Source organism: Heterocephalus glaber, unplaced genomic scaffold, assembly GCF_053883595.1.
Source record: "Heterocephalus glaber isolate CG9 unplaced genomic scaffold, H.glaber_assembly_v1.0 deba00001733, whole genome shotgun sequence".
Lineage (NCBI taxonomy): Eukaryota > Metazoa > Chordata > Mammalia > Rodentia > Bathyergidae > Heterocephalus > Heterocephalus glaber.
In genome coordinates, this window is record NW_028258444.1 from 1,707,590 (window position 1) to 1,724,594 (window position 17,005).

The following is a 17,005-nucleotide window of genomic DNA, read 5'->3' on the forward strand; positions in this document are numbered from 1 at the left end:
TAATAGTTTAATAAGGATATAAAACCTAACTGGCCTTTTAATTTTCCAGTATGCACCATCAGAAGGTAGTATTTAAAAGCTAGAGAAATGGTATTTAATTGACCATTTGGAATTACGTAAATAGATATTAAAATTAACCCAGGTATAAAATATATTTCTGCATTGAGTTTTCAAAATTTTTGCATTGGAGGAATGGCCAAAAAGGTTTGTTCACAACATTCACCGTGTCCTTTGTCTATATACAGTTACCCTTTGTGTCCTTTGTCTATGTGCAGTTTCACGACAATATTTGAAATAGTTTTCCATTGGTTTAATATAAAAGCTGAGTATCTCTTGCATCTGAGGGAACTGATATTAGAGACAGCAGCTAATTTTCAGCCTCGCTATAACAGGAATATGGATAAGAGGAATAAGGTAGAGAGGCTCTTTTCCATTTTAAGAAAACTACAATTCATTTCTACCATTTAACATGAGACTAGAAATACTAAATTGTTCCACACTGTTCCATAATACCTAGGACTGCCCTAACAGAAAGCCTAATTCAAATGAGATCGACAATAAATAGGAGTTGTTCACATAAATGAAAGTTTCATGGAGGTGAAGGAAGCTTTAGAGATTATTTGATTAAAGATTCAATTCCATTTCTCTGAATTATATCAGCTTTGCTTTATTTCCTGCACCTGCTTGGTCCTCAGACTAGTTTCCTTCATGGTCACAAGTTGGTTGTTAAAAACAAGAATTACATACTTTTTCACTTAATCATTGAAAGGAAGTTCCTACAAACAGCCATTGAATGCTTGTCCTGAATTTTGTACCTGTTGAATGATCCCTAAAATAAAGTGGAATCATGATTGGCCTGCGACTGGGTTTTTCCTCAAAAATTGTGTCAGGGAGGCTGGGGTAACTTCTGGCTTCAACCAATCAGGATTCACCCTTGGGAAATGAATGGGAATGGGGTAAATTTTACTGAGCACATCTGAATGACTGAAGCAATCTCTCTCTGTCTCTCTCTCCTTCCAAAATATGTTATGTTTATCTGAAGTTCCATGTGGTCGAACAGCCAATATTGTATGGACAAGCATGTACTCCCAATAAAAACAAAATCCAATGGAAGAGAAAGGTGAAAATCACTGCAATAAAAGCTCCCATTTCCTTAGAGACCATATGAACACTCCACATAGTCATCGCCCCTCTTTGTCATATTCTACGGGTGAAGACAGTGAGGATTCGTGTCTTGCACTGTTGTGTAATTTCTGGGCAGTTACTCTTTTTCTATAATTGCCATGATCCCATCTGAAGTGAGGAAGATGCTGATTGTGGGAGGTTAAACCATTGTGGTAGCTCATGTTTGATATTTCTAAGATAAATAATCCCAGGTTATTATCAGTCAGCATTCAGGCTTTTAACAATACCGTTTCCCTTACGTATGAGATTTTAGAACTAACTGTCTACTTCTTGTTCTTTCCATGTCCACCTCTAGTTTTTATATTTTGGGATTTCTGTATCCTAGCAGATCTTTATATACTGCCAGGTTTAATTTACTTTAAATTTAAATTAAACCTGAGCTTCTCCTGAGAGCTCAGGTTCATAATACTTGCATGGGGATATTTGAAAGATGAATTTGCAGGGAAAAAGGAAAGGCACCTGTAATTTATTCCTTGTCTTGCCTAATAGGCATGTTGTGTCTAGTCATTTCCATTATAAGAATGATTTTTCCATTGGTTAATCAGAACATTTTACCAAATCTACATATTGTGAACAATACTGGTTCATCAAAAAGTCAATTTTTAACATTTATTATGCTAATTAACAAATCATTAATTTATCCAATGAAAACCTTCATTTCATTTATTACTGAGTTTTCAGGTGTTAATGGGAGATAGTTAATTATGAAAGCATTTATTGTGGCTACATTTGGAGTGTATCCTTTTAAAATTAAATACCAATGAAATAGCATGTAAATTCTAGATTTGGGCAGCTGATGACCATTAGAGGATATGTGGGTCAGCTATTTATCACTGCCAAAAATACTTGACATGCACAAGTTAAAGAGGAAAGGTTTCTTTTAGCTCACAACTACAGAAGTGTCAGTTTCTGGTCTGCTGTCTCCAAGGCAGAAACGTCATGATGGAGAGTGTGTTGAAGGGAAGCTCCCATATCGTGGCAGTCAGGAAATGGTATACAGGGGAAGAGGCACAGCGGAAGGCACCAAGGACCAGACACAGTCAGTCCCTGAGGCCGTGTCCCCAGGACTCACCCAGACACACCTAGAAGTGTGCTTTACCTATCTCCTGGGGAGCTCTCAGCCGGTTGTGTTGATAATCAAAAACACATTTAGTCACACACACACACACACACACACACATATATTTATGGTGTATTGCTAGTGTTTGAATCTGCAATGTCTCTCCAAGGCCTGTGTGCTGAAGCTTGCTTGCCAGTCTGTGGCACTAGTGTCATTAGGAGGTGGGGCCTAGTGGAAGGAAGTTAGATCACTGGGCATGCTGGCCCTGGCCCTCTCCAGTCACTTTTTCTTGTCTTTACCTCATGCTTCCTGCTATGATGTTTGCCACACCATATGCTCCTAAACAGCAGAGTCACACAGTGATGGGCTGAGAAGCTGGGACCTGTGAGTCAAATTAAAACTGTCCTCCATTTCAGTTGATTTTCTTAGGTATTTTGCCACAGTGACAGAAAGCTTATCAACACATACACACCAAAACATTTTTGAGGTGTAGGTAATAACAACAAACTTAAAGCTATTTAGCCAGTATTCAGGGCAAGTGAGAATCAGTAGAAAATCAAACTGTATACTGGTTTGATTTGAAGATTCACATAATTGGAGAATCTAACAGCTAAGAAGGAAGGAGGCATGAAAGTACTTATTTAAAATTTTCACAGTTTATGTTTCCATCCTTTTGTCTAACATGTAAAGTCCTATTTCTTTATTTGATCACAGTTCAAATTTCATGTCTCTTTCTTTTCCTTGGTCGCAGGATGACTGCTGTCAGCCACAAGGGCTGTGTGCATTCTCATTCACATCACAGGAGAGAAATTGAGCTGCACCCCACAGTTCTGTGGCAAAAGTTCTGTGATGCATGATGAATTGCTCAATCTTAAACAATGTCTTGTGGCCAATGAACATGTCAAGTGTTTTGATTACCCCAGTTGGACTAACTTTGGGGACAAAGGTGAGGTTACTTTCATCAAAATCTCAGGTGCATGCTGCAATTGGGAAGAATAGGATAAATTTTGGGAAGGTAACTTCATCATCCATGACAATGACTGCCAAATTGTACAGCAACTTTTTTATTCTTCTGGCTGGAGTTTAGAAATACTAAATCTAAGCATTTGTAATAATCTGATTCCATTTTAAATTACATGTTTTATTAGTACATATTTTTATTACATAGTGTTTACATTCCTTGTGGGGAATTGGTACATGTACACAATACATCTTAATTCATTATGGATGAATCACTGTAATATGATGTCTTTAACTCTTTGGGGGAAGAGAGCTAGAAGTCTAGTTTCAGGTTTTTTTGTGGAATCTCAATACTGATTTCCAAAGTCATACTAGTTTACATTTCTACCAAGTGTAGAAGGGTTCCTTTTCCTCCACAGCCTCACCAGATTTTTTTTTAAAGATAGCCATTTTTTCTGGGGTAAGATGGAATTTTAGTGCTGTTTTAATTTGCATTTCTCTAATGGCCCACAATGTTGAGCATTTCATCACATACTTATTGGCCATTTGCACTTCTTCTGTGAAGTATCTATTCATTTCACTAGGCCATTTTTTCATTGGATCTTTTTTTTGGGGGGGGTCTAATTTTTTTTACTTCTTTATACTAGATATTAGTACTCTGAGATACATCTGGCAATTTTTTTCCCATTCTGTAGCTTGTATTTTCACTTTGTGGTTTCTTTTGCTATGCAGAAGCTTTTTAATTTAATATGGTCCCATTTGTTGATTCTTAGAACTATTCCCTGTGCAGCCAGGGTTCTGTTTAGAAAATCCCTGCCCACATCTATGACTTCAAGAGTTTTAGCTGTTTTGTCTTCTATCTGGTTGTGTTTCTGCTTAAACATTTAGTTCTTTCATCATTTTGATTTTAGTTTAGTACATGGTGAAAGATATGGATCTAGCTTCAATCTTCTACATACAGATAGCCAGTTTTCCCAACACTGTTTGCTAAACAGGCATTGTATGTTTTTGGCCCCTTTGTCAAGAACCAAATAACTGAATTGCTTATGTTTGTTTCTGCATCCTCTATTCTGTCCCATTGATCTTCCTGTCTATTTCAAGCTGTACCATGCTTCATGTCTATTTTATATACCATGCTGTTTTTATCACAATAGCTTTGTAGTATGGCTGCAACTCTGGGATTGGGATGTCTCCTGCTTTGCTCTTGTACCCAGGATGGATTTGCTATTCTGGATCTTTTATGGTTCCATGTAAATTTTAGGATGGTTTTCTCCAGTTCTGTGAAAAATGCTGTTGGAATTTTGATTTTCATTTCATTAAATCATAATATCCATTTTGGAAGTATGGCAATTTTGATGACACTACTGCCTATCCAGAATCAGGGGATATATTTCCATTTTTGATGTGCTCTTTCACTTCCTTTTTCATAGTGCTATAGTTTTTCACTGTAGAGTTCTTCCATTTCCTTAGTTAGGTTAATTCCTAAGTGTTTAATTTTTCTTGGTGAATGGTATTTTTTTCTAATTTTTTTCCTCAGTAAGTATTATGGTTTATATCTGGATGTCTCCCAAATCCTCATGTTCTCCTAGGTGGAGCTTTTGGGAAGTGATTGGAGCATGGGGGAATGATACTTATCAGTGGATTAGTCCAGAAGAACTATAGATAAATGAAATTTGGGACATGAAGCGTAATTGGAAGAGGTGTGTCACTGGGTCATGACCTGGAAGGATCTATCTATTTCCTTTCCTCCTCACTTGATCCCGCTTTCTGCTTCCTGCCGTAACATGAGCTGCTTTTCCTCTGCCATGTTACCCTGCCACACTGCTCTGCATAGGAACCAAGTGACTATGCCTTGAACCCTCTATAAACAGTGAGCCAAAATAAACCTCTCTTCCTTGAGCTTGTGAGTGTTGCCTATGTTGTCCCAGTAATGAGAAAGTAACTAAGACAGTAGGCTCATTATTAGTGTACAGAAATTCTATTGATTTTTGTGTTTTTATCCTGGTACATTATGAAATTTGGTTATTATTTTTAAAATTAATTTATTGATTAATTTCAGGTATACAATACAGTTACATTCATCATTGGAAATTTGCACCTTTACATAATCTCTCTTGGTTCTTAGTTTTTCCCCCTCCCCCTCCCCCCCTTGAACCCCTCTACCCCTCCCTATCTACAAAGACTTTATTTCCATTTTTTCATTTCTCATATTAATTCCCTTCTTTCCTTTCCCCTACCCCTCCAAATTCCCCTTCCCCTTCCCCACTTTTCTTCCTATTCCACATTATCTATTATATCTTTTAGTCCTTATTTACACTTTCAGTTTCTCACACTAGAGAAACTATTCAGTATTTGCACATGTGTGTCCTATTTATTTCACTTAAGAGTATGGCCTTAATGCGCATCCATTTAGCTATAAATGACTCTAGTTTTTTATTCTTTATGGCTGAGTAGTGCTCCATTTTATAAAAAAAGCCACATCTTCTTCATCCAGTTTCCAGTTGATGGGCACTTGGGCTGTTTCCAAGCTTTAGCTATTACAAACTGTGCTGCCATAAACATGGGTGCACATATATCACTGTGATATGATTCTTTTAATTCTTTGGGGAAGATACTGAGCAGGGGAATAGCTGGGTCAAATGGGACCTCTAGTCCTACTTCTTTGAGGTATCTCCATACTGATTTCCACAGTGGTTGCACCAGTCTGCACTCCCACCAACAATGGAGAAGGGTTCCTTTCTCGCCACACCGGTGCCAGCATTTGTTATTGGTTGATTTCTTGATAGTAGCCATTCTTTCTGGGGTAAGGTGGAATCTCAACATTGTTTTCATCTGCATCTCTCGAATAACCAGTGATGTTGAACATTTTTATATATTTATTTGCTGCTTTTACTTCTTTGTCTGAGAAATGTCTGTTCATTTCAGATGCCCATTTTTGAATTGGATCTTTGAATTTGGTGGCTCTGATTTTTTTCAATTCTTTATATATTCTAGATAGTAGACCTTTGTCTGAGGTACAGCTGCTAAAATTTTTTTTCCCACATTGTAGGTTGTCTCTTAGCTCTGTAGGTGGTTTCTCTTGTAGTGCAGAAGCTTTTTAAAAAGATGAGATCCCAGTTGTTGATTTTTTTTGCTAGTTCTCGTGCTATTGAGGTTTTTTTCATAAAGTCTTTTCCTATGCCAGTGTCTTCAAGAGTTCTACCTAACTTATCTTCCAGCAAGATTAGTGTTTCTTTCTTAATTTTTATATCTTTAATCCATTTCGATCTTAGTTTAGTGCATGGTGATAGGTATGGGTCTAGTTTTAATCTCTGGCAGGTTATAATCCAATTTTTCCAACACCATTTATTAAATAGGCTATCTTTCCTCCAATGAGGGTGGTTGGCTCCTTTGGTAAAGATGAGGTGGCCGAGTATGCAAGGAGTTGTTTCTACATCTTCTAATCTATTCCATTGATCCTCGGGTCTGTTTCTTTGCCAGTACCATGCTGTTTTTATCACAGTAGCTTTGCAGTACAGTTTCAAGTTGGGGATTGTGATACCCCCAGCCATGTCTCTGTTGTCTAGAATTGCTTTTGCTATTCTAGGTCTCTTCTGGTTCCAAATGAATTTTTGTATTGTTTTCTCTAATTCTGTGAAGTATATTGTTGGAATTTCAATCGGCATTGCATTAAATCTATATAGTAGTTTTGGAAGTATGGCTATTTTCACTATATTGGTTCTTCCTACCTGGGAACAAGGGATGACTTTCAATTTTCTTATATCCTCCTAGATCTCCTTTTTCAAAGTGCTTTAGTTTTCAGTGTAGAGGTCTTTTGCTTCCTTTGTTAGGTTGATTCCTAGATATTTCATTTTTTTAGATGCTATTATAAAAGGAATTTTTCCCTAATTTCTCTCTCAATGAGTCTGCTATTTGTGTATAAAAAGGCTATTGTTTTTTGAGTGTTGACTTTATATCCAGCTACTCTACTGAATCTGTCAATTAAGTCTAAAAGTCTTTTGGCTGAGTTTTTTGGGTCTTCTATGTAAAGTATCATATTATCAGCAAATAATGACAGTTTCACTTCTTCCTTTCCTATCTTTATTCCTTTTATTTCTTTCTCTTTTCTAATTGCTATGGCTAATGTTTCCAGAACAATATTGAACAGGAGTGGAGATAGTGGGCACCCATGTCTTGTTCCTGATTTTAGCATGAAAGTTTTCAGTTTTTGACCATTTAGTATGATATTGGCTGTTGGTTTTTCATAAATAGCCTTAATCAGGTTGAGATAAAGACCTTCTATTCCAATTTTCTGTAGCATTTTTATCATGAATGGGTGTTGGATTTTGTCAAATGCCTTTTCTGCATCTATTGAGATGATCATGTGGTTTTTGTTCTTGACTCTGTTAATATAGTGTATTACACTGATTGATTTTCGAATGTTGAACCATCCTTGCATCCCTGGGATAAATCTGACTTGGTCAGGGTGTATGATCTTCTTGATGATCCTCTGTATTCTGTTTGCCAGTATCTTGTTGACAATTTTTGCACCTATGTTCATTAGGGAGATTGGTCTGCAATTCTCTTTTTGGGTTGGGTCTTTCTCTGATTTTGGAATCAAAGAAACACCTGCTTCCAGGAATGAATTTGGGAACCTTGCTTCCCTTTCAATTTCCTTGATGAATTTAGAGAGTAATGGTGATTGTTCTTCATTAAATGTCTTGTAGAATTCAGCAGTGAAGCCATGAGGACCTGGGCTTTTCTTTGTTGGTAAATTTTTGTTACATTTTCAATTTCACTCATTGTAATTGGAGTGTTTAGAATTACTGTGTCTTCATTTAACTTTGGCAATTTGTATGTGTCTAGGAATCTGTCCATTTCTTCTCTGTTTTCCATTTTATTAGAGTACAGGTTCTCGAAGTAGGTATTGATGATCCTCTGGATTTCTGCTGGCCTGTTGTGACTTCACCTTTTTCATTCTTAATTGCATGTATCTGAGGCTTTTCTTTCCTTTTTATGATAAGGTTGGCTAAAGGTTTATCGATTTTATTTATTCTTTTGAAAAACCAACTCTTTGATTCATTGATTTTTTTTTTTTGTATCATTCTCTTAGTCTCCCCTGCATTGATTTCTGCTCTGATCTTTATAATTTCCTCTCTTGTATGAGCTTTGGGTTTGTTATGCTATTCTTTTTCTAGGAACTTGAAGTTCTGCATTAAGTTATATATCTGAATTTTCTCTGTTTTCTTAATATGGGCATTCACTGCTATGAATTTCCCACATAGAGCTGTTTCCATTGTGTCCCACAGATTCCTGTATGTTGTATTGAAATTATCATTTACTTGTAGAAACTGTCTAATTTCTTCTTTAATTTCCTCTGTGACGTTATTCAGAAATGTGTTTTTCATTTTCCATTTGTTTACGAAATTCTTGTGTTTTCTTTTTCTATTGATCTCCAATTTCATCACACCATGGTCTGACAGTATATAGGGGATAACTTCAATTCCTTTGCACTTAGTTTAACATGTTTCATGAGCGAGTATGTGATCTTTTTTGGAGAATGACCTGTGTCCAGTTGAAATGTATGTTTATTCTGATTTTGTGAGGTGGAACACTCTGTAAGCATCTGTTAAGTTCATTTGTTCAAGAGTTGATTGAGTTCTAGTGTTTCATTGTTTTATTTTTTTTCTAGTTGATCTATCTATTTGTGACAGTGGGATATTGAGGCCCCCCACTATTATTGTATTAGTGTTTTTTTGATTTTTCATGTGTGTTATTATTTGTTTTATATAGTTGTGTGCACTAGTGTTTGGTGCATATATATTTATGATTGTCATCTCCTCCTCTTGGATTGTTCCCTTTACGAGGATGTAGTGTTCTTCTATGTCTCTCTTAATCGTGATGGTTTGAAATCCACTTGATCTGCAAAGAGGATAGCTAGTCCTGCTCTTTTTGTGGTTCCTCTTGCATGCAGTATTGTTTCCCACCCTTTAACTTTCAGTCTATGCGTTTCTTTTTGAATTGTGTTTCATGTATGCAGCATATTGTTGCATCTTGCTTCTTGACCCATTTTGCCAGTCTACTTTTTTGATTGGTGAATTGAGACCATTAACATTGATGGTTATAATTGAAACATATTGACTTATCATTGTCATGACTTTTTCTTTTTGTTAGATTCTCTCCCTCTACATTTAATTTTATGTCGTGCCCAACAGATTCATTCTGCTGAGCTTCTTAGGTTGTGATCTTGTTGTCTTTTTCTGGGATACTGTCTAAAATCTTTTTGAGTGCTGGTTTGGTCTTCATGAAGTACCCAAGGTGATTTTTGTCATGAAAGTATCTGATTTCTTCATCAATTTTGAAAGATAGTTTTTCAGGGTACATCAATCTGGGTTGGAGGCTGTTTTCCTTTAGGACTTGAAATACATCACTCCAAGCTCTTCTTGCCTTGATGGTTTTTGTTGAGAAGTCTGCTGTGATTCAGATGGGCTCTCCTTTGTATATGATTTATTTCTTTTCTCTCACTGCTTGTAGAATTTTGTTATTCTATTGTGTTTCTGGAATCTTAAACTATTATTTGCCTATGTGTAGTTTTTTTTGATCAAAGCTTGTTGGAGGCCCATATGCCTCACTTATCTGTATGTCAAGCTCTTTTCCCCTGCTTGGGTAGTTTTCTGCCATCACTTCTGTGAACAGCTTTTTATGTCATCTGTACTCTCTCCTGTTTTTTCATCGACTCCAATCAGTCTTATGTTATTCTTCTTTGCATTGTCTAGAAGCTGCTGGATTGATTTCTTGTGGTCCCTTAATATTTTGAAGAAGTTTTTCTTTAACTGGTCACTATTTGCAATCTTATCTTCTACATCTGAAATTCTGTCCTCACATTGGCTCATTCTGCTGTGCAAACTTTCAGTGGAGTTTTTAATCTCCTGGAAATCTGTTTGCATTTGTTTTTTGGCTTCCATTTGTTTCCTATGTTGGGATTCCATCATGTTTCTCAGGTCTTCTATTTTTTTATCTGTGTCCTCTCCAGAGTTATTAATCATGTCTTGCAGTATAGGAACAATTTCTGCTGTTATGTGAGTAATTATTTCTGATTTCCTTCTATCCAGATGTCTTTTTTTGCCAGTTCACCAGTCCAGGTGTTTGAGCATCAAATTCTTCCTTCTTGTTTCCCTTTGGGGTTGCTTTAGGCGATCTGGAAGTGTGATTTTTAGACTTGTTTACATGTCTTCTCCTTTCAATGGTGGGGGAGAACCTCCTTATCACTGGGGACTGTGGTAAGGTGGCCTGAAAAGCTCAGCTAGTCAGCGCTGGGGGCCTCTGCTCCTCTGTGCTGGCTGCTGTGGTCTTGGTTATTAATTTTAAAAGTATTTCGTTGAATATTTTGGGTCTTCTATGTAGATAATTATATCATTTGCAAATAATGATAATTTGATTTTTTCCATTACTATCTATATCCCTCTTCTTTTTCTTGCCTAATTTCTCTTGCAAACATTTTGAACACTCTGTTGAAAAGGAGCAGGTACCATGGATATACTTGTGTTGTTCCTTATTTTAGAGGGAAAGCCATCAATTTTTCCCCATTTAATATGATGTTGGCAGTAGGTTTGCCTTATATGGCTTTTATCAGATGGAGAAACTTCCTTCTACATCTTATTTTCTTCTGTGATTTTATCATGAAAGGATGGTGGATTTTGTCAAAGGGTTTTTCTGCATCTATTGAAATAATCATGTCATTTTTGTCTTATTTCTGTTTATATGATGTATTACATTTATTGATTTACAGATCTTGAGCTATTCTTTTATCCCTGGAATGAAGCCTATTTGGTCATTATGTATGATCTTTATGATGATTTGTTGCATTATGTTTGCCAGTATCTTGGTGAGGATTTTCATATCTATATTCATTAAAGAGATTAGTTGGATCCTTGTCTAGTTTTGGAATTAGGGTAACAGTAGCTTCCAGGAATGACTTTTGGAGTTGTCCTCCTTTAATTTCATTAAAGGGCTCGAGGAGTATTGATGTTAGAGGTTCTCTGAAGCTTTTTTCAAATTCAGCTATGAACCCATCTAAACATGAACTTCTTTTATTTGGTAGGTTTTCTTTCTTAATTAATCCTTCAATTTCCTTGCCTATTATTGTATTATTCAGCAGTTTTAAATTTTCCTGGTTCAATTTTGGTAATTCCTATGTATCTACAAATCTATTTCTTCTGAATCCTCCAATTTATTGGCTACAGGTTTGGAAAGTAGTTGTTAATAATCTTCTAGATTTCAGCAGTGTCTGTTGTGATAGTACATTTTTCTTTTCTAATAGTATTGATTTGGGTCTTTTCACTCCTTTTTGGGGGGGCTAGATTGGCTAAGGATTTGTCTATTTTGTTTCTTGTTTCAAGGAACCAACTCTTTGTTTCCTTAATTCTTTGCAATTTTTTTGGTCTCAATTTCATTGATTTCTTCTCAATTATAATTTCCTTCTTTATACTAGTTCTGGTTTTGGATTTTCTTGTTTTTCTTGGACATTGAAATGCATTGTTATTATTTAGACTTGCTCAGTTTTTCTGATGTGGGCATCACAGCTATCAATTTCTCTCTTATGTTGGCTTTCATTGTGTCACATAAATTCTGGAGTGTTGTACTGACATTATCATCCAATTCTAGAAAATGTTTTATTTCTGTATCCTGGTGTTTTTTTTAAAGAATGTATTGTTTAGTTTCCATGCATTTCTATAATTTGTTTTATTTTGTCATCAATTTCTAACTTCATTGAGATAGGATTTGATAATATGTATGGTAGAATTTCAATTCTTTTACATTTACTTTAAGTTGCCTTACTGGTCAGTATTTGGTCTATTTTGAAGAAAGTTCTATATGTTGCTGAAAATAATGTTTATTCTGTTGTTGGGTGGAACACTTTTTAGATGTCTATTAAGTCCATTTTTTCCAATGTTTAGTTCAACTCTGACATTTCTTTATTGATTTTTTGCTAGTTGATCTATTTGTTATAGTGGGGTAATGAAATTCTTCACTATAATTGTATGTATGCTTATCTGGTCTTCTATACCATCATCGTTGTTTTATGATGTTGGCTGCATCATTGTTCAGTGCATGTGTGTTAATACAGTGTTACCTCTGTTCACCAATGCCTTTGTTTGCAAACCATTTGGTTCACAAACAGAAGCACTTGGCAAAATTTTATTTTTGTTTGCAAACTCTGCATTGGGTGATAAACACAATTACAGCTGTCTTTTCTCAGGCAAACACAAATATGGCCATCTTTTCCAAAACACAGAAAAATTAAGTTTCTGAACTGAGGTACCACTGTAATTGTTATCTCTTCTTGTTGGATTGTTTCCTTTACCAATATATAGTGACCTCCTTTGTGTCTTTTGATCAGTTCTCATTTACAGTTCACTTTGTCTGAATGTAGGTTAAGCACACCTGCTTTTTGTGGGGTTCCTATAGCATGGAATATTGTTTTCCATCTTTTGATTTTTAGTCCATGAGTTTCTTTTTGGTTTAAATGTGTTTCTTGTATAAAACACACCACTGGATTTTGTTTCTTGATTCAATCTGTCAGTCTGTGACTTTTGATTGGGGAACCGAGCCCATGCACATTGAGAATTATTACTGAAAAGTATTGAGTTATCTTGTTGCTGCATTATTTTCTTGTTGGTTATACCTTCTTCCTAATGCTTTCCTGGTCACCCTGCCCAGTATATTAATTCTCTTAGACATTTTGACATTGTAGGCTTTGTTGTCTTTTTTCTAGGATAGCATCAGGAGTTTTTTGAAGTTCTGGTTTGGTGGTCATTAATTTCTTAAGGTGATCTTTATTATGAAACAGTCTCATTTCTCCATTAGTTTTGAAACACAGTTTTGTAGGATATATCAGCAGACTGATATCCAAACCAGGTTTGAAGATAGTTTTCTTTTAGGGCTTGAAATACTTTCCTCTCCCAATATTTAAGGCTTGTGTTGAAAAGTCTGCTGTAATTCTAATAGGTTTTCCTCTATAAGTGATTCATTGTTTTTTGCCAATTGCTTTTAGGATTCTCTTTATGTGTTGTACTTCCAGGATTTTGAAGATGTGATGGGGAGATGTTCTTTTCTATATGTGGTTATTTTGGGGTTCTATATACCTCAGTTAAGTGTATGTTAAATTCTTTTCCTGTATTTGGAAAAATTTCTGTAAAAAGGGTTTTTATGGCATTTGTGCTATCTTCTGATTTCTCAATAATTTCTATCTTAGATTTGTGTCATCTAGGAGCCGTTGGATAAATTTTTCATGTTCTCTCATTAAGGTATCTGTAAAAAATTAGTCACTGATAACAGCCCTTTCTTCTACTTCTGACACCATCCTTACAATCGTCATTTCTGTTGTCCATATTTTTGAAAGAATTTTTAATCTTGTGAATTTCAATTTGGAACTTTTTCATGGGTCCTAATTCTTTTCTATGCTGTTTTGTTTTCTACGCATGTTTTATAATATTTTGTTTAATTCTTCTGTCTTTTTATTAGTGTCTTTTTAAGATTTGCTGATCATTTTATTTTGATTTTAAAAATTGTTTAATATCCTTGGTTACATCTTCTGTGAGTTTGCCAAATGTCTTATTGATCTGCTTTGTTATCTCCCCTGTTATAATTTTAGATAATATGGGTCTGTGGGCTTTAGCTTTCTCTCCTTCAATGCTACATGGATCAGCTTTGGGGTATCTGGGAGTTTTGGGGTGCATTTTATTGGTGTGTCTTCACGTTTGTATATTTTTGTTTTTGTCTTGAGGCTTGCAGGTTAATTATAGTGGAAAGCATTGTTTCTCATATGGAGACTACTGCAGAAATCTCGGAAAGAAATACAGAGACACAGAATTCCGATAAAATAATAAAATTTCTTCTCGCAAGTGGGTGGGAATGCCAAGAAACCAGTCTGGTCAGTATCTGCACCCCCTTTGTCAGCATTTCCCTTTTTATATCCTTTTTAGCCATTATCTCATCCCTAGTGGTCTTTGATGTGTAAATACAGTTCCAATTCCTATTTACAAGTCACAGGCACAAGATAGGCCATATACATTGTAGATTCATCCTGGCATGGTAACTTTGTTAGGTTAATGAAGTTACTGGTTAGAATCAGATAATCCTCACCTTAAACAAGGAGTTATGGGAAAAGCAAATCTTAAAAGAACACATTACTTATTTTGCTTCTACAACTACTTCTATATTCAATCTATTAAGTTATCTAAAACTTTTCCGTATCAAGACCTCTTTAGCTAAGGTCCACTTTTCAGTGGTGTCCTCTGGGCATGGTTAACTACTGGCCTTTAACTCTGCCCCAAGATTCAACCACTTCCATTTACTTGGGATGGAAGGCTGCAGTATATTTGGCCCAGTATTCAGTTCTCCAAGAATGGACCACAGTATTGTTAATGACTCAAACACAATCCAGATATTGGCATCTCATGAAAACCAATTAGTAGTAAAAATAATGTCATCTTAGTTATAGTGATAAAATCAGCATCAGTTAAAGTGTCAAACACAAACAATATTGACAAGCTCTAAAGACTAATAAAGTACCACCCTTAACCATAGAAAAGAGATATTAGAGTATGAACACAAAGATATTTTTATACTACTGATCTACAGTAAATATCTATCAAATGGATCAACTTTGCCTCTACTAACAATAGAACAGTATTAAACAGAAATAACATAATATTTCCTAGCTATCTAGAGATTCATAAAGCTTAGTAGTTACATTAGTAGAGGTAGAGGATGTGGGAAGCCAGCAAATGAAAAATGCAAACATTGAAAATTAAGTAATGGCATTTGAGGAGAGGATAAAAGTGACACAGGAAAAAAAAATGTGAAACAGGAGCTCCCATTAAGGAGTAAATAGTGGCAGAAAATAGATACAGGGAAGAACAAACAGAAGAAAAGAAAAAAGGTAAACAAAGTGAAAATTGGTCTAATAGGTAATCAAATCTTTGTAAGAAAGGATATTTTCTAGAACAGAGATATATTTTTTTGTACACACAAAGAAGGGTGTATGCTCAATATTGAAACTGTTCTTTAAAGGGTTAGGTCTGCATTTATTGGAGGCTTATCTGGATCTTGCTAATATTTTTCACTTTCAGTACAGAGCAGAAATTAGATTTGAGTAAACTGTGTTCAACCGAAAGAAGAGAAAAATAATTTACATGTTGTAGAAGAACGCCCTTTATACAACTAATGTGGTAACTCCAGAGATTATGCTCACTGTCCTGGTTACTAGAGGTTAAGCTTCTTGAAGGCAAAGACCTTTAACTTGTTCATTCTTGGTTTATTACAACTTGATCTAATACTGGGTAAATGACATACATTGTTATATGAAAAACTGTTATATGAATGTTCTCTAATTCCTCTTGTGGTAAAAGTGGAAGAATCTTTTAACAAATGGGCTGTCTGTTGACTATTTTTATCTAATAGTTAACTGACAGTCTGGAGCAGACACAAAAAGCCTAAGTTCTTCCTTTCAAATACTGTTGTAAATAGCTGTCCATGTGATATTTTTTGGAAGGCCTACAAAAAAGGTGTGGCTTGGCAGTTGGGCATAAGCTGTCTCTGTAACAAGATATAGCATATGAACAGTAGTGATCTGGAGTTGAGGACAAGAACAAAAGTCTCAGCGCAGTTCTTGGAGGTAAGCAGTGGTTGGTGCATCTCTTAGCTTCTGCCCTCGCTGATGCTTGAGGACTGAGACACGAGATGAGAGGTGCTCGTGTCTGGTCAGCCACTGTTTCTCAAACACTTCCTACACGTCCGGCACTCTCCTCTTTCCCATCTTCCTTGAACCCTGCTTGGAGGTGAGTCTTACAGGCAGTCTCAGAGCAGAAAGACCTTCTCATTGGGCGGATGGTTGATTTTTGAACTGGTTAGGCACAGAAACAGGCCTGCCATTTGCGAGGGATGAGGGCTATAACTGGCGGAGGCCACCCAGCAGGTGGAAGCAGTGTAAGTCCAGGTCACCTCCTTCTGGAGGAACCCCGCAAGGTCCACAGCTCCCGAGAAGCCTCAGCCCAGCCACGTGACGATCGCGAGCGCCTGAAGGCCGCGCAGGCCTGGGCGGGGCTTGCGGAAACCACTTCCGGGGTCAGAGGTGCAGGCGGGCGGGTGGTGTGCAGCTCCGGATTAGGTTCTGGAGGCCACAGGCTGCGCGGCGGGGTCGCGTCCCGTGCGGCGCGGTCGGCGTGCCGGGTGTGGGCGGCGCGGCGGGAGCAGGTAAATTACGCCGCCCTCCGGGCCGGGCCGGAAGGCCCGGCCGCGTGACCTGGCCGCTGGGGCGTGGGAAGTCGCGCGTTCGCATTCACTTGTTTCGCTGTCTCCGGGCGCACGTGCGGCCCGCCGCGCCTGGTCAGCGTCCCCGCCTCCTATGCCCCAGGCGGGCCAGGGACGGCCCAGGCTGTCCCCGCAGGAGGGTCGTCCCGCTGGTGCGGAGCCGCGCTGTAAAGCGCCAGTCATTCTTCGACGTCCAGGACGAGACGGCAGAGCCCGGCCACGGGTGACTCTCGACTCTCTGCCCGCCACCGCGCACACGCCGAGGCCGTTTTCCTGCCCAAATGTTGATCCGGGTGCAATTGCCGATGGCTTGTTGGGAGGCAGCCTTACCTACTGCTTGATGCAGTGGTTGGGTTGGGCCAACATTTCACCTCACGATTTAAGGCAGGAAACCTCCCACTATTTTGATGGGTGGAGTGAGAGAGACTGACAATAAATTCGCCACTGCAGTGCTCTGCATTTGGGTCATCCCCTTTACAGTTCCTGTAGCGTTAAGGGGGTGGGTTG

At 37.4% G+C, this 17,005-nt stretch overlaps 1 protein-coding gene across 15 annotated transcripts in view; it reads left to right on the forward strand.

Annotated features, from left to right (window-relative positions):
- The first annotated feature begins 15,839 nt into the window (after nt 1-15,839).
- Ccdc91 (coiled-coil domain containing 91) overlaps nt 15,840-17,005 on the forward strand; it is a 401,979-nt gene continuing 400,813 nt past the window's right edge. For 11 of the 15 annotated variants that reach the window (XR_015446979.1, XR_015446977.1, XR_015446978.1 and 8 more), the window contains exon 1: nt 16,390-16,441. The gene's annotated coding sequence lies outside the window, so the exon portion shown is untranslated. Of the gene's footprint in view, nt 15,864-16,389; nt 16,442-17,005 lie in introns of those variants that run through there. The other 4 variants (XM_087200271.1, XM_087200275.1, XM_087200272.1 and 1 more) reach the window with 4 other exon arrangements.